The 18,379-nt window shown below is 38.5% G+C and overlaps 1 protein-coding gene across 3 annotated transcripts in view; it reads left to right on the top strand.

The window, feature by feature from the left end:
* Positions 1 to 18,379, top strand: part of KCTD16 (potassium channel tetramerization domain containing 16) — a 317,274-nt gene that overhangs the window by 236,094 nt on the left and 62,801 nt on the right. The window lies entirely within an intron of this gene.

Below are 18,379 nucleotides of genomic sequence, written 5' to 3'. Positions count from 1 at the left end.
TTGTTCTTCTTACACTCCCACTGAACTCATTTTCTTTCTTTGATTCCAGTGCTCCAATCTTCCTATTTTATTGCACCCTAGATCTTCACATGGCTGACACTTGAACTTCAGGTCAAATGCACCCTCTTTGGAGAGACCTTCCTTGTCTGCTTTGTATAGTGTCAAGCTCTATGTGTGTGTGTGTGTGTATGTGTGTCTGTCTGTCTGTCTGTGTCTTTCTTTTTTTGGGAGGCGGGGATTCCTTTTTTATATGTTTATTCTCTGTCTTCTCTCCCAGAACATACCTTTATGAGGATGAGATCCTTACTTCTCTTATCCATCCTTATATCCCCAATGACGGGGGCATAAATGTGCTTAATACTACCAAAGAGTTGAATGAACTGGAAGTCTACGGTCTGTTCCATCTCTCCCATTATTAAGTTGTGTTGATTTCTAGAACTCTCTGGTCTTCAGTGTCAACTTTTGTAAGATGAAAAAACTTAACCAGATTCCTAAGTTTAGTTTCACATCTGACTTGAAGTTTTTACATTGGTTGTGCCTCACTGGATTCTATTTCACTTTATGAGCATAGAAGAATTTTTACACAAGTATACATTTTTTATACAAGTATTTATATTTGTAAACAGCTTTCATGACTGAATCTTTGACATAGTTCTTAGGACAACTGTGTAATCTGCCACTCATTTCAACAACTGTTCTTTGAGAATCAGGCACAGTGTTAGGCTTCAGGGCAATAGCAATGACCAAGACTTTCTCTGCCTCAGGTTTTTTACATTCCCAAGAAGTCAACAGTTAACAATACCAATTTCAATATAGTGGTAAGTACCATGATGGAGGATTATTGATGGTGGCCCGCAGGCAGAACACCTAATGCAAATATGAGACACCAGGGAGATTCTGTGATACTGACAGTTCAAACAAGACCAGGAATGTAGTGTTGCCCACATAAGGATAGGAAAGGGAAGGGTGTACCAGGGAGAGGCACTAGCATGTGTGAAGACCTGTAGGGGAGTGAGAATGTGACATGTTTCAATAAACTTTGTAGTTAGAGTGGCAGGAACAGAGGCTGCAAGAAGGAGATGACTAAAAAATGTAGCTGATCTGGCAAAGCAAAGGAGAGGTCATCTCAGGTGGTTTTGCTCTCTGGTTCCTAAAGGGGACCTTCCTTAATGCCTTAGCAGACACAAGGTCCAGAATAGGATAAATTGTTTGGTCTATGTGGCTGTTAAATTACTTATTCTCTATGACGTTAACATGCGAAGTCTATTTCTATAAAAGAGAGATTAGTACTGCCTTGCTCTTTCATTTGACTTTTATAATACCTTTCACATAACCTCATACTTAACTGAGATCATTCCAGGGCACTATTTGTAAGAAAGTTCCTCCTTTTTTCCTTGTGGAATATAGAAAATAATTCCAGATAACACAAGTGGATTTTCAGACTGTGCCCCTTCCTAATAACATGTGCTTATTCATTAGTTTTGTGACATTTGGCTTTTATCCTGCTTGGTCTGTTGTGTCATATTCCCCAGGTTCTCAGCCCATGTTGTCATGGTACTGGGAGTGGGTACTAGGCAGTACATACATGGTGGGGGAAATGACATTTCAGGGATTTCTTTTTTTCCCTCAAAGCCTTGATCATGCCTTGAACAGGGGGAAAAAAAAAAAAACTTTTCTTGTGCTAATTTGTAAAATTCTGATAACTTGAAACATTTTTCTTAAGATAAAGAAATATAGTTCTACTACGGACTGGGTGTTTGAGGGCTATGCTCCCTGCCCCTCCAATTTCCTATGTTCCATTACCTCAGAATATGACTTTATTTGGAGATAGCCTTTGAAGAGGTTAAGGTTAAATGAGGTCATATGGGTGGACCCTTATCCAATTTAACTGGAATCCTTAGAAAAAGAGATTAGGACACAGCCAGAAGGGGGAAAAAAAAAAAAAAAACAGGTGAAAACATAGGTGAAGAAAATCATCTGCAGGACAAGTGGCCTCGGAAGAAACTATCCTGCTGATGTCTTAGTATCAGGTTTTAGCTTCTAGAACCCTGTGGAAGTATATTTCAGTTTTTTAAGCTACCTGGTCTGTGCTACCTTATTATGACAGTCCTCACAAACTAATACATACACTATTCCATTTCTTAAATGATACCTGGTAATTCATTCATTTATGAACTAGCCTGGTGTATCTTTTATTAATTTTGGGCAAAATGTTTACATGGATCTTTTAGGAATTTATTATCAATGTTTGTTGTCAAGAATGTTACCAGCTTCCCTTGACAAGTCTGCAAGACCCCCTGAAGGAGCAGGGGATCAGAGAATATAAGAAGGAGTAAAACAAAGAGAATCATCTAGTTATTAGGAAAATGGTACTTACTATAATGTATTAGTCATTCATCACATCTTCAGGGCATGGTCAGGATGGAGAACTCCTGTGATCTGAAATTACAACATAAACTTTGGAATGAGCATACAGTTTATAACTTAAAGATTTATAAGTACTCTCCCTTGAATGGACAGGTCATCAGAGTGTAACTGGTTGGTGTTGTAGAAAGAACATTGGTAAAGAAATCTAGAGAGCCATGTTCTGGTTTGAGGTATGTCACTAGGTCTGTGGAACCTTGGGCGCTGCTTTTTTTATGTGGATTTCACAGTCTTTATCTGTGAGCTGAAGGGATTGGCCTCAATGACCTTGTAGGTCCCTTCTATTCATAACATTAAATGTAAGTAAGTGTCCCCAATGGGCTAATGTGGTTGAGAAACATTTTGTAACTATATGAGTTTTGGGGGTGTTTAAAAGCCATCCATATGGTTGAAAGTTACAGAAGTCAGCATTTAGAAAAACTTTTCTCTGCTTCCAAACTTTCACGGTGTTAAGTGTAGGTATTTTAAACTGTCATTTCTTCAGTGTCCCGCTAGTTATTTCTTCTGTATTTTCCTCTCGGTGGGGTCAATGTTATAGAGTATTGTAAAATAATCTACTGTTTGATAGTATGAATAATGCTACATACCCTCAGAACCCAAATAGGTTGTCATAGAAACTGATGACATTTCTATCCTGCAGTGTGCACTAGGAGTATACAGCCTATGTATCCCTGCAAAGTATTTCAAGTTATTTTTGCAGTGGGAAATCTGGAGCCAGTAGTAGTGTGAAGACAGGAAATTATCTAAGCCAAATCTTCACTTTATAGGTTTAATTTGGGCAGAGAAAATGTCTTCTACATCATTGAATCCCTAGGCCTTACGTTAAAGTATACGCTTAATACATGAGTTTTGCCTAATTCAGCATGAATATCAGAATCTTGCTGGTACATGGACTTCAGTATAAAAGATAGTCATTTTAAATCTGGAAGGTTTTATTTATCACAGGACAGTGGACATTCGTGGGTTTTACTGACACACCAATTTTCTTCTGGGATATCACTCCCTCTCCAAAGCTTTGTCCATGTGTTTTAGGTTGAGGTCAGTTTTCCACTAGCAACAAAAGTGGGTTTGTGATTTACATCTAGCCAGCCAGCACATTGTATCCCTGTGACCACAATAATTGGTTAGACATATGAACTAGTTATATTGAAACACACTGCTGAGGGTCAAAAGCACCCTTTCCGTTTGAGCTAATCTTAAATCTGAGTGTTGGTTGGTCTGAGCTGTTGGCAACCATAATACCATAAATGCATTCCGAGGGTGAAGTTATTGTGGAACGGAGGGGAGCCGTTGGGAAGAACTTGGACTTGGTGGCTTTGTTTGAGCCACACCCAGAGTTCCTTTGGTCTTAGCAACTCTCTGAGCCAGTAAATTCCCTTGTTATTTAACACAGTTGGGGTTGCATTTTCTGCCACTTGTAACAGAAAACATGTCCATAGAAACACACCCCAAGCAAGTTTTGAGGAATAGTGGAAAGAATCCTCATCCATGGATAAACTCTTTACTATTTGATTTGGGGCTAGTACTTCTCTGAAAATTGGGCCAATTATTCTAGACCACCCCATTTCTCATGGTAATTAAGAGGATTAAACTTGAAAATATATTTTGAAGTGTTTTGTGAAATGTAAAATTACTGCTGTTAATTTTTTTTTTTACAGTAGATATTACAAATGATGCTGAAAAGCAGTGTTTTGACTGGAATCTGTTAAGTTCATGATATTCAAATAAATATCCCAGTTGTTTCACAACTCAGAGCTAAAGGAAACTTTTGTGATACAGAACAATTGGGTGCTGAGTGAAAATAAATTAAAGCTCTTTTTAGACAATTTCTGATTATATAGATGCTCTTGTAATGAAAGTAGGTGGAATTTTAATAATAGTAATAATAAATATCACTTAGTACTAGCCACATCTTTTACACACTTGATCTTTTAATCCTCTCAACAGAGTCTATGAAGGAGGTGCTATTACTTCTTCTGTTACGTAGATGAGGAAACTAAGATTTAGGGACACCAAGTAACTTCCTCAATGTTGTATGATCAGTTAGGAAGCAATAGCAAAACACAAACTCGGGCTGTACGTCTTCAAAATAGTTAGCTTTTTCCTTAACCCAAATGTTGATTAGAGAAATCCAGGTGTAGGCAAGCATTCTTCCTTATTGAGGTTCACTGTTCCGGTAAATTGAGTTATGCTCTAGTTGAAGATTAAAAAAAAACCAGAAAACAGTAGCCCAAAAGTCAGCTTTCTATTCTGGACTCTCCCCAAACCTGGATAAGTTATAGCATCATTCTGAGACATAGTCTCCCAAGGAGAATGCTATGAAGATTAGTTGATGCACACCTATGGTAGTACAAAAAGGAGGTATTTTTATTAAAGGTATTACTGGTTCAAGGGGAGTCTGGGTGGCTCAGTTAGAAAGGTGTCCAGCTCTTAGTTTTGGCTCACGTAGTGATCTCATGGGTTGTGGGATTGAGCCCCACAGTGGGCTTCGCACTTAGTGGGGAGTCTGCTTTAGGATACTCTCCCTCTGCCCTTCCTACACACGTGAGTGTGTTGCTCTCTCTCTCTCTCAAAATAAATAAATAAATAAATAAATAAATAAATCTTTTTTTAAAAAATTTTTTATTTTTTATAAACATGTATTTTTATCCCCAGGGGTACAGGTGGTACAGGTTTGTGAATCGCCAGGTTTACATACTTCACAGCACTCACCAAAGCACATACCCTACCCAATGTCCATAACCCCACCCCCCCCTTCTCCCAACCCCCCTCCCCCCAGCAACCCTCAGTTTGTTTTGTAAGATTAAGAGTCACTTATGGTTTGTCTCCCTCCCAATCCCATCTTGTTTCATTGATTCTTCTCCTACCCACTTAAGCCCCCATGTTGCATCACCACTTCCTCATATCAGGGAGATCATATGATAGTTGTCTTTCTCTGCTTGACTTATTTCGCTAAGCATGACATGCTCTAGTTCCATCCATGTTGTCGCAAATGGCAAGATTTCATTTCTTTTGATGGCTGCATAGTATTCCATTGTGTATATATACCACGTCTTCTTGATCCATTCATCTGTTGATGGACATCTAGGTTCTTTCCATAGTTTGGCTATTGTGGACATTACTGCTATAAACATTCGGGTGCACGTGCCCGTTTGGATCACTACGTTTGTATCTTTAGGGTAAATCCCCAGTAGTGCAATTGCTGGGTCATAGGGCAGTTCTATTCTCAACATTTTGAGGAACCTCCATGCTGTTTTCCTTTTTTTTTTTTTTTTTTTAAAGATACTATTGGTTCAAGTCAGTGCCTCTCCACTGAGGAACTAAATTGGCATTATTTTATAAATGACAAAATTCTTTTACTCTTTTTAAAATTGAGGTAAAATTTATATAACATAAAATTAAACATTTTAAGTGAGCAACTCAGTGACAGTTAGTACATTTATAATTTTGTGCAACCCCCATCTCTGTCTAGTTCCAAAACATTTCCATCACTCCAAAGTAAAACTCCTTACCAATTAAACAGTCTGTCCCTAATTTTCCCTTCCCACCAGCCCCTGTCAATCACAAATCTATACTCTGTGTCTATAGATGTATTTGTTTTGGATATTTCGTATAAATGAGATCGTACTATATGTGATCTTTGGTTTGTAGTTTCTCTCACTTAGCAGATGTTCATCCACATTGTAGCATGTATCAGTACTCCACTCCTTCTTATGGGTGAATAATAGTCTATCACATGTATGTACCACAGTTTATTTATCCATTGTCATCCCTTGATTGATATTTGGGTTGTTTCTACCTTTTGGCTATTGTGAATAATGATGCTATGAATTTGCATGTACATGTTCAGTTTTAGGGGGTCTATACCTAGGAGAAGAATTGCAGAGTCACATGGTAATTATATTTTTGACTTTCTGAGGAACCATCAAACTGTTTTTAAGAGTGGCCAAACCATTTTACATCCCCACCAGCAATGCACAAGAGTTCTAGTTTCTCTGCATCCTTGTAGACACCTGTTATTTTCTTTATAAAAAAATTATTCTCACACTAATGGGCATAAAGTTGTACCTCACCGTGATACAGATTTGCATATAATTTGCATTTACTGGCTAATAAAACTTAAACATCTTTTCATGTGTTTTTTGGACTTTTTTTTTTTTTTGGAGAAATGTCTGTTCACATCATTTCCTCATTTTTAAATTGGGTGTTTTGGGTTTTTTGTTATTGAGTCATAAGAGTCCTTTTTATATTCTGGATGCTAACTCATATCAGATAAATGATTCACAACATTTTCTCCCCTTCTGTGGATTATCTTCATTTTTTCTCATAATGTCCTTTGATGGATAAGTTTTTAATTTAATGAACTGCAATTTTTTCTTTTGTTTGTAATTTTGGTGTTACAGCTAAGAATCTATTGCCAAATCAAAGAACCTAGAGATTTACCCCTGCTTTCTTGTAACAGTTTTGGTGTTAGCTCTTACATAATAGGTCAGTGATCCATTTGCGTTAATTTTTGTGTATTGCGTGAGGGAAAGGTCAAACTTTACTTTTTTGCATGTGGATATCCAGTATTTCAGTATCATTTGTTGAAGAGGATATGCTTTTCTCATTGAATGGTCATGGCATTCTTGCCAAAATTCAGTTGGCCTCGACTTATGAATTAAAGTGTTTTATTTCTGTTATTCCTTTTCACAATGTTGGAAAAAAAGAGGAAAGTGGTTATTGTTTCTCTTTAACCACTGGGGAAATAGAAGCTGAGAAGTTAACTATATTAATGATAAAAAAATATCTTCCATTTGCTACTTTCTGTGTGCTAAACCATGCTGGCAAAGATCTACATCTATGAATTCTGAATTGCACAACGGTACAGAATAATGACTGTGATGTAGAGAAGAGGTACCATAAGGTGAAATCATAGATACTAGCTCATATAGTCCATTAATATCATGGTCATCTTTGGAACATAGATCCTTCAACTATAAAGCTCTCACAATCCATTCCATTGTACCACAGTGTCATTGGTTATACAACTAGTCATGTCTTGGCTTCTTATTTCCTGCTCTTTAGTAGAATTGGAGGGATCTGCCTAAAAAACAACCAAGTTAAGACACTTTGACACTTAAAATACTGCTTTTTGTAGTTCTGATTAGATTTTTTTCCCCACTGTGTCCATTTGATATGTGTTTCTTGCTCAGTTTCCAGTATATTTCAGAGAACAAAAAAAATATTACACTGTTGCATTTTGACTCCCTAATATGCCTAAATCTCAGACTGCCTTTCAAACTAAACTTTGGAAGCTTAGTAGGGCACTCTGTTGCATGAAACTTTTTCTGAATTCATTTGCTGGGTTTAAAATGTCCTTTTAGCCCACTTTACCTGCTCTTTTTCTTATGACCAAAACAACAAAAATAAGTAACAAATTCTGTCACAAAGGGGTTTGCTGATTTTCCCACCTTCAGCCATTAGAATATTCCTCTGGTAAACAAGATATACCCTTGGTAATTCATCATATTTCTCTCTTGTTTGTGTCTAATTTGAATGAGAAAGTTTCCCCCACCATCATCAAACATTGTGTTTCTTCCTCTTTCTCTGCTGCAGTCAGGATAATGTCCTAAAGGCAGAAGTAAAATGCGTTTTATTTCTAGTTATTTTTTATGAAGATGAAGGGGGAATAACCCACTTCATGTCTATAGATGAGCACTGTCCAAGAGAACTTTTTGTAGAAATGGAAATGTATGTCTGCTATCTAATATGGTAACCATTAATTACATGTGGCTGTCGAGCACTTGAAATGTAGCTAGTGTGACTGGGGAATTGACTGAAATTTTGATTTTATTTAGTTTTAAATAATTTAATTTTAAAGTAGATAGCTGCGTGTGCTAGTTACTATCATTCTCGTCAGGGAAGCCTTAGAAATTATGACCCCTGAACCAGATAAAGGTAGGAATGGATGTATAGAAAAAACATAGGTAAAAGCAACCAGGATAACTGATGAGCAAGAAGCACTGTAAGAAGTAACTGAGGGGTCACCTGGATGGCTCAGCGGGTTAAACCCTCTGCCTTCGGCTCAGGTCATGATCCCAGGGTCCTGGGATCAGCCCCACATCTGGCTCTCAGCTCAGTGGGGATCCTGCTTCCTTCCTCTCTCTCTGCCTGCCTCTCTGTCTACTTATGATCTCTCTCTCTGTCAAATAAATAAATTAAAAAAAAGAAAGAAGTAACTGAGGAGGAATTCCAAGACAGAAGGCAAATGACTTTTTGTGCAATTCTCCCATGTGCTTTTATTCATTCATTGATGTATTTCATGCTTTTTGAGCATGGGTCATGAACGAGGCACTGTTCTGGATGCTGGTGATATTGTAGAGAAGAAGACAAATTTCCTGCCTCGGTTCTGATATTCGAGCGCAGTGTTTCTCAGCCTTGGCACTATTTGGGACCAGATAATTTTTTGTGGTGAGGGGCTGTCCTGTGCATTATAGAATGATTGGCAACATCCTTGCTTCAACTTACTAGAAGTTGTTAAACACCCCCATCCCAGTCGTGATAGTCAAAAATATCTATAGACATTACTAAATGTCTCCAGGGCGGTGGGGGGGGGCACAAAATACACTCTACACACACCCTGAGAGCCACTGGTCTAGTGGTTGAGTAGATAATTGTACTTAGTTTAAAAAAAAAAAATGGACACAGTTAATCAAAGATGTCATTAGTTAAATTAATCATCACATTTTATGGAGCATCCATTACATCTCTCTAATGGACTAAATGTTTGTGCCCCCCCCCAAGTGCCTATGTTGAACCCCAAATTCCCAGTTTGATGGTGTTTGGAGGTGAGTTCTTAGGGAGATAATTAGAGGTAGATGAGGACATGAGGTGGGGACACCGAGGAGCTTGCTCTCTTTTCTCCCTGTGCATATGTGTAGAAGTCACATGAACATGCAGGCAATGGCAGCTGCCTTTAAGTCAAGAGAGACAGCCTCAGAATGAAGCCTACCTTGTGGGTACCTTTATCTTGGACTTGCCAGCCTCCAGAACTCTGTGAAGTAAATTTCTAATGCTTAAGCCAGCTGGTCTACAGTATTCTATTATGGCAGGCCAACTACCTGGTATAACCTCCCAGGCCCTGACCTGGGCTCTGGAGATAAATAAATAAAACCTAGTCCTTTCTCAGAATACATATACGTGTAAAGACACAACTAAAACATAGTCTATTTAATGTTATCTTCATATGTGCCCATCCTAGAGTGGTCAAGCAGGAAAATAGTGGGGGACTGGCCTGTGTCCATATGGAGTGATAAATAGGACTAAGAGCGGTGAAGCAGGTGATAAAGGCATTCAAGTCAGAAGGTAGTGTGTATGCAAAGCCCTGGTGATGGAAGAAAACGTGGAATTTCTGGGAATAATAGTACCTGATCTGGCTGGAGTGAGCAAGGAGAAGTGGAAGTGACCAGAGCTATGGTTTGATCATAGCTTGTAGAGGACAAAGGCCTGGTGGTAATCAGCTGTGCTATTCTGAGGAGCACAGACTCCATCCTGTAAGCATTGAGGATCCTCTGAAGGGTTTTAAACTGAACTGTATCTTGGCCAGATTTGTTCTTTATTATCTGGCTATAGAGTGGAGGATGGGCTGGAGAGGACATGATTGCTTTAGAGGCTGCTGCAGTCATTTAGTGAAAGATACCATAGCTTGAGCTAAGGGCTATGGCAATGCGGACAGAGAGAAAAGAGGTAGGTCATGGTGATATTTAGAAGGTGGCATTGACAAGCCTTGATGACTGATGGGATCTGGGAGATAAGAGGATAGGAGGAATGGAAGATGGTTCCAAAGTGACTTCCTAAAATGGGTGCATATATTCCTCTTCCAGATATCATGGTTAAAACAGGGCAGCTGTAGTTTCCTTATGGTGACTGAGAGCTGAATCCATGCTTGGGTGTTCTTAGGGAGGGACATGCCTTTAATTCCCATTTTGGGAAGGGATTGCACTTCAAGAGCCCAGTGCATCATACATAGTTGTGTATATATGGGCAGTGTCTCCACGTGAAGACTGGTTAACATACAAAGAGAAAATGTCTTGCTTATAGCATCCTTGAATGAATGTGTGTGTGTGTATGTATATGTATATAATCATATTTATATATATATCATATTAAATAAATATCTTATTATTACTATCAGCAGCATTGAGGATGTGCTTACTCCAGTATGTGTGTCTGTATACACATACTGTGTGTGTGTGTCTGTATACACATACTGGAGTAAGCACATCCTCATGTGTATGTATGTATGTATGTATATACACACATACTGATAGTAATAATATGATAATATGAAATATTAATGTATCCTGGAAGGCAGGAACCCTATCAAAGGAGACAGACTGGGGTGAAAACAGTTTTCCTGGGCTCACTGATAACCCTCAAGGAGCCTTTACTCAGGACAGTGGTTTGGATTTACCTGTGAATGTGAAATTCATGTTTGATGTAAGTAATCTAAAACCAGTGGAAGGGATTTGGGCAGAGGTGATGAGATCTCTTTCACTCAGCATCTCAAGCTTCTCTCTTCCCCTTCTCTACCTTAGTGGTTTTAAGCTCTGCTTTGTATTCCAGTTTCTTAGATCATTCCCCAGCTGTCATTTGGCAGGCTACAAGGGCAAGTATAGGCATGTCTTGGTTACTTGTTTTTAGTTGGAAAATCTCATTCAAAATATACGGGAAGAATTTTTTTTTTTTTTTAAATCCTTAACTCCAAATGATTTAATGTGGGTGTTTCCTGACTTAGATTTTCAAAATCAGATAAAGCATTTCATCTTAAAGTGAAATCAAATGATTCTCTTAAGCTTCACTTCTCCCTGCAAGGAGATGATGTGTATTAAGAGGGTGTCCTTCTGAGCCCAAACTTTTTATAGTTAAGGTGTGTATGAATCTGTTGGTCTGAGAATCAGTCAGGCATCTGCTTGCATGAGTTGACTTATAAGGGAGATTGCTGTGTGTAAAAGAGTAGGAAGAAGTGTTTGTATGAGACTAGGATTTAGAACAAGGTAGAATGACATATCATAAGTAGTCCCCCTGACTACTTGGACTAGGTTTGAATGTCAGTGGAGTAAGAGTGTGAGCCAGAGCCAAAGGGATTTGTTTTCAAAGACTTAAGTGGGAGAGTGTGGCAGAGAAATGGAGAGACAGCCTCCTGTCTCTCTCTGTGCTTGCACAGACATTAGAGCTGCTCTCACAAACTCCCACTTTGGGGCCATCCAGAGCATGGATATTGGTTGTACAAGTGATAAAGATGAAAATTATTAATAGACTCATTCTGGACCCCCAAGTCAACTCTGGGGATCCCAAAGAAGTAACAGAGATACTCTGTTGGAGGATGCCTGAAGCCTCCTAAAGTAAGTGGACAAAACTTGAATAAGGTTTGGATAATCTTACCTCCTTTGTCCTTAAAGGCGTGTGCGCCCCAAGATGTTGGATTAGCCATAAAAACCCTGGGCAGGAAGACATTCGTCTATATATGTGGTGAAACTTCAATCTAAAACCTGGAATGGGTCCCCTGGTAGAATTTTAGTCAGTGTCCCTCATCTACTCATCACATTGTCTGACTCTTTAAAGTCATTAAAATCTCTGCTTTCTGAGTGACAAAGCAGGGCATATGAGACTAGAAACAAATTGTCTGGCTATGTAAAACCTGAAAGTGCCATTAACTTTGCTGAGCAGATAATCATCAGAGCTGTGGTCTAGTGTTTGTGTAAGAGAAGCCAGAACCAGGCTCTCTGAGCTGTTGATTTCCATCTAACTGTTTCTATTTGATTGTGTGTTGATTTGGGAATCTGAGTGGTATGCCATGTACTAATCTTCCCACTTACACAGGCAGCTTGAAAGTTAGAACATCCACGTTTTAAAAATTTCAAACAGATCCACAAATGGAAGTATTTATGTTCTCCCTATTTCCGTGAAAAATACAACAGGCTGTACTGAAAAATTTCAGCAAGTGCTATTTATTCTTATTGCTTGGCTTAGGTCCATTTCAGTTCTGTCTCTAAATAGTACAGTCCTATGTGTTTGATTTGGATGTCTGGTTGGGGAAGTGAGTGGCACTATTCAATATCACAAGTAAAATTCACCCATCATCTTTGTCTACTGAATGAATGATAAAGGAACTTATATAATGAAGGGAGAAGAGAAATCAAGCTAATACCCAACAATAGGGAATTTAGTAATGAGATTATGGGTATTCTGTAGAATAGTATGTTAACATTTAAAATGAAGACATGGGGGCGTCTGGGTGGCTCGGTGGGTTAAAGCCTCTGCCTTCAGCTCAGGTCATGATCCCAGGATCCTGGGATCGAGCCCCGCATCAGGCTCTCTGCTTAGCAGGGAGCCTGCTCCACCCCCCCTCCGCCTGCCTCTCTGCCTAATTATGATCTCTGTCTGTCAAATAAATAAATAAAATCATTTAAAAAATAAAATAAAATGAAGACATATTTAAAAAGAATAATCACATGGAAGATACTCATAGTATAATGCTAAGTCAGAAAAGTAGGTTGCAAAAATGAATATATACCCCCAAATGGGATGTTCCCAACCCTTGGATATATGGCAGCCTTGAGGATGTACTTACTCCATTTATACATTTAGTAGGTCCTTTTTTCTTTCTTAGACCTTGTGGAAGGATAGCAAGTTAGGTGACAATAACTTCCAGTGCTCTGTACTGCAGGTACAATTCCCTCGTGCATTGCTACCCATTCTGACTCAAAACCATGTGAAATAGAGAAAATGGTGGTCAGCCACCTGTTGCTCCTGCTTTTCTGTTACTCAGCATCTTGAAAACAATTCTGCACACCAGTATTGTGCTTGTCTTCCCAATGCCCGCACTTGTGCCACAGCCAATTACAAGGCATTTGTCACCGATTTTACACCATAACTCGGTAATTTTATTTAGACAGGGGCATTTTCTGTTGATAAATCTAGGTGGATTACCAAGTCAGAATACATTTATTCAAGCACCAATTAGATCTTCCTCCCTCATCCATCACAAGACCTTTAATTCTTGTGTCATTCAGCGGGGTGTTCCAGGAACCATGTTTGTCTGAGTGAATGACTTAAATCAAATAGGTATTTTGCAAGAACTTCCTTATCTCAAAATTTCAAAGCAAGCCATTCTTCTTTATGTACACTATGAATAATGAGCAATATTGTTTTCAGTCCTTAGAGTCCATTGCTGGGATACAGCACGGGAAATAACAAGTCCAGACAATGGAAGCCAAAAGGTGATTATTTTCCAAAGTGAGATAATCTCCAAGGCACTTTTTTTGTAGTTGGGAAGACTGTACCAGTGACATGCACACAGTGGAATTCTGAATGAGCAACAGTTAAGTTCTGGAAAAAGGGATGGGGCCAGTGAGCAGAGCAGATGCTATTTCCTAAATACTTGTTTTGGATGTTCTTAAGCTGAACCTAGTGTCTTCACCTGCCCTTTTCTCAGCTTTTGTTTTCCGACATCAGTGGACAAGAATAACATTTCTTTTTTCCTGAAATGTCTTTTCAGGATTAGGTATTCTGCTGCATACTGCCTGCTCTGACATCTTGCATGAGAATGTCTATAGCAGGTGGCACTTAAAGAGCTTTTCCAAAGGAGAAAACAGAAGAGAAGACAGGTGTTGGGCAGGAAAAAAGGTACAGTCTGAGAAAGCAGAGATAAGACCAATAGAATAGACTGACCTGGAATAAAAACCCCTCAGTAAATCTTTATTAAGCATTTACTTAGGGCAAGGCAGTATGAGTGTAATGAGTCTATTTGTCAGGAACTTTTGGTTGCAAGTCAAAAATCCAACTTGAGGGGAGCCTGGGTGGCTCAGTGTGTTAAGCCGCTGCCTTCGGCTCAGGTCATGATCTCAGGGTCCTGGGATTGAGTCCCGCATAGAGCTCTCTGCTCAGCAGGGAGCCGGCTTCCCTTCCTCTCTCTCTGCCTGCCTCTCTGCCTACTTGTGATCTATCAAATAAATAAATAAAATCTTTAAAAAAAAATCCAACTTGAGCCGACTTAAGCCAAAGATAAAACTTGTTGTGAAGATACTGGTGTAACTTACAGAATGCAGAGAAGAGAAGAAAGCTGGGTTCCCTATGGCTTCTTTGTCCCTCTGCAATTTGTATCATTTTATTTAGCTACAGGATGTTTCCTCCTTGAACAAAGGAAGCCACAGGCAGTGAACTAACACTGTTTTATTTGACTGACCCAAGATATAGAGCCAAGATTTGACAGCCAAACTTAAATAGTCTTATGAAGGACTCTGGTCCAGTTTGGGTCACATATATATACCTCCCTTTCACCGGTCATGTGTCATAGTGGTGATGGCAGGCTGTGCTTGGCCAGATCTGAGACACACACCTGTCTTTGGCTGGTAGCAGGGTATAGGGATTGGTGGTTGGCAAGATAGCCATATTTTTTAGTTGAAAAGGTATTCCCCAAGCTAAAAAAGGAAAAGGTTGGAGTAGGGACGGCAGGGATGGCATGTAGACAGATTTTCTCTAAGGCAATTATTGAAGAGAACTAAAGTAAATAATACAAAGGTGCATAAGTCAAATAGGGATATATACTGCCCTTGGGGAACATACATCCTTTATAGGGATCTAAGATATGTTCACAAATAACTTTAATATCTATATATCAAAGAAAAAGTGAGAGAGAGAAAAAAGAGAGAGAAGGAGAAATGGAAAAGAGAAAAGAAGGAAATGGGCTTAGGAGAGACTCCATAGACCTGGCTTTTATAGAACAATAAATGCACGAGGTTGTAGGATAACTAAAATGATAGCAGTGGGGGAAACCAGGAAATACAGTGTGAAATATACAAGTTCAGCTAGTCAGTATCTCAGGGAATGTGGTCCTTGTGCACACCTGTGTGTGTGTGTGTGTGTGTGTATTAATAAAGCAAAACAGTGAAACGAGAGGTCTCATTTTTTTCTTCCAATTTTGCAAACATGCTTCTCTTCCAGTTACTAATTAATTTTATGTTATATTCCATAGATATAACCCACTGTTTCCTTAAAACAAAGAGATGAGAAAATTGAAGTGGGAATTGCAGGAAAACAGAGATGGCAGAGAACACTGTATAGAATGATAAAGGAAGGGTTGAGGCTGGGTTCAGAAGAGGTGAGGGAATGCAGTCTCAGTGTTTGTCAGTTTGTCTGTGGAAGGTGTAATTTAGTTCCAGGCCTGGCTCTGACACCAGCTTGTGATTTGGCCTCAGGCAAGTTGTATTACTTCTCTGAACCTAAAACTTCTCATCCCTAAGGTGAGAGAGATTGAATTGAGTCAGGGATGGCAAATTGTTTCATCATATGGGATAATTCTGATCAACTAGGAGTAAGAAGAGTTGTGTCTGCATTCAGTGAAAGGGACTTCAAGTCATGAGACAGGTAACATGTTGAGCCATCAGCTATCAGCAATGCTTTGGTGGAAATTGGTTTGCTCGGATTTTTTCATGTGATAGATGAGGCATTTTTCCTTCTTGGAAGAATATAAGGAAACTGGTCCAGATTCTCATACCTCCAGAGGGTCTCGCCGTCTATATTGGCAACATCTCTGGAATGACTTTTCAGCATATTGCTTTCCCAATTTTCATTTTGTTGTGGTTTGCACCTGCTTTTTGATGCATAGACCTCCTTGAGAGTCTAATAGCCATGGATGTCCTACCAAAGAACATAAATACCCATGTTCTGTATAAAATTTTAAGGGTTTGTTAGTCCTCCTGAAGACCAAACATGTAGCCCCGAGAAACCTTTCCAGGATTGTTGATATTAAATGCAATATTAGTTTATCATCATGTCAAAACATTTCTCATTATGAACTGTGAAATTAGAAAAAAAACTCATTGTGTATTTAAACGAAGTTGCCTGTGTCAACACTAAGTAGCAGCCCACCTGCATATACATAAATCATGCTTAGTCTGTTTAGTAGAAAGAAAATCAGGCATTTTTTTTTTCTTTTTTAAGTAATTGGTCCAGTCACTGAAGTATGATAGCAGGAAAGTAGTCAGTCATTTTAGAGGGGTGAAGAGATTTGACTTGGTTTAAAGGAGGTGGTTGGATGAATGACTTAAGGTTGGCCTCAGTTCTAATCCTTTTTTAAGTTCTAGTGTGTAGTTAAATAATTCACCAGTGCACCACTCGCTAATGGAATGGAGTTTAGCTCTTTTGCTCAGTTGGTATCCATAGATAATTGATTTTTTGGCCTCAGGGATCGTGCACTTCACCAGGTGTGTTAAAAAGCAAGTTGCCAGGTCTAGATTCAGAATTTTGAATTCCTGAGTCTGTGAAAAGAGGCAAAACATATACATTTGTAAATCATTCTCCTGGTGATTCTGCTGCAGAGGGTCCCAGGATTATACTTTGAGAAACATTGTACTAGAGGGTTTGGTAGCGTGAGGGAAAAAGATCATTTCTTGTTTTTATTCTGATGCAGTACCTTGTATACAACAGATACTTAATACATGCTCATTCACTTGAATTATTCCTGCTTGAATGAATCATGGAGAAATTGCCTGGGCCCAGAAATGTTTTGCAGAGCACTGTACACCATAATACATGAAGGAATGGGAAATGTTAACACCAAACCATATGTCTTAGGAATCACAGCTAAATCTCCTATATGATGTTTTTTCAATATGTTGATCATTCTAAGCTGCTCATTTTCTGATCCTGTGAAAGTTGTTCCATAATTGAACAAAAATGAAATAGATGATGTGGCAACTTCCTTCTTTTTCTATTATTCTAATTCACCCTGCAAATAGATGCTTTTAAAAATATGCACATTTATATCATTGTAATGCAATTTCATCAATGTTTGAAATTACTCGTTTTCATTTAAAAATAAAACCAATCTCAATTTTTTTCTTTTTAAATCTGAGTCGGATTCTTTTCAAATGAATCATTAGATTAAAGGTAAATGTGCCCCACTCCTTTTATGTGCTAAGAACTTTAAGTGCTTTACAGACATTTGCTGACTAAGCCTCACCACACCCCTTAAGAAGCAATGATTATACCCATTTTACAGATGAAAGCACAGATTCAGAGAAGTAAATTGCTCAGTCACGTAGCTAGTAGCCACTAGAAATAGAAGTGATTTTTACCTAACATTTTAATGATCCTTTTCCAGCACACATGTTATCAGGACTTACTGAAATGATTCCTTTGGAAAAAAATTCAATGCTTCAGTGACTGTAATTTGTCAGTGGTCCACGTGGGCCAGTGAGAATGCTTTACATCAGATCACGTTTATACCATAGTGGCAAGGTCCAAAACAAATCTTGATTATATAAATCCTTATAAAGCCCCTGGATATTTGGGAGAAAAACTAGATTACTAAGCCTCTGTAGTTCATCCAAATAAATTGCTCTTCTCTGCTAATCTAATTTTATTGTATCTTGTAAGTCAAGCCCAATTTTTCCCGAATTACCTCAGTTTTCTTTCTCTGTCATTTCTTATGTTGTCACCTATGTGTGTGTATACACACACACACACACATACATATATACATATAGTTAATCTTTATAGTTGACATAAAGGGTAGATATTCTTGCCATAATTGTTTCCATTTTACTCATGAAAAAACAGATTTATAAAGAGTTCAAATGATTTATTCAAGGCCAAACAATATTAAGTGGCAGAACCAGAGATTGTTTCCAAGTCTATATGACTTTGAAAGCCTGTTCTCATGTTTTCTTACCAACTATAGCAGGTGTCACAAACTCAAGCACCTATAGAGGCCAGACTAGTCATAAATATGATCATAGCAGGTCAGGAGTAAAAAAAAGAAATTATTTGGCTCTCTTGACTACTCTTCTGTTTTCCCACTTTGTACAGAGAAATATTGAGTACAGAGAAATATTTCTCTGCTATTAGGAAATAATAGTGCAGTGATGGTCTAGTGTAGTGTTAAAGTACAACCAGCATTCATCCCTGG

The sequence above is a fragment of the Mustela nivalis genome (assembly GCF_964662115.1).
Source record: "Mustela nivalis genome assembly, chromosome: 3".
Classification (NCBI taxonomy): Eukaryota; Metazoa; Chordata; class Mammalia; order Carnivora; family Mustelidae; genus Mustela; species Mustela nivalis.
This window is presented reverse-complemented; position numbering and strand designations above follow the sequence as displayed.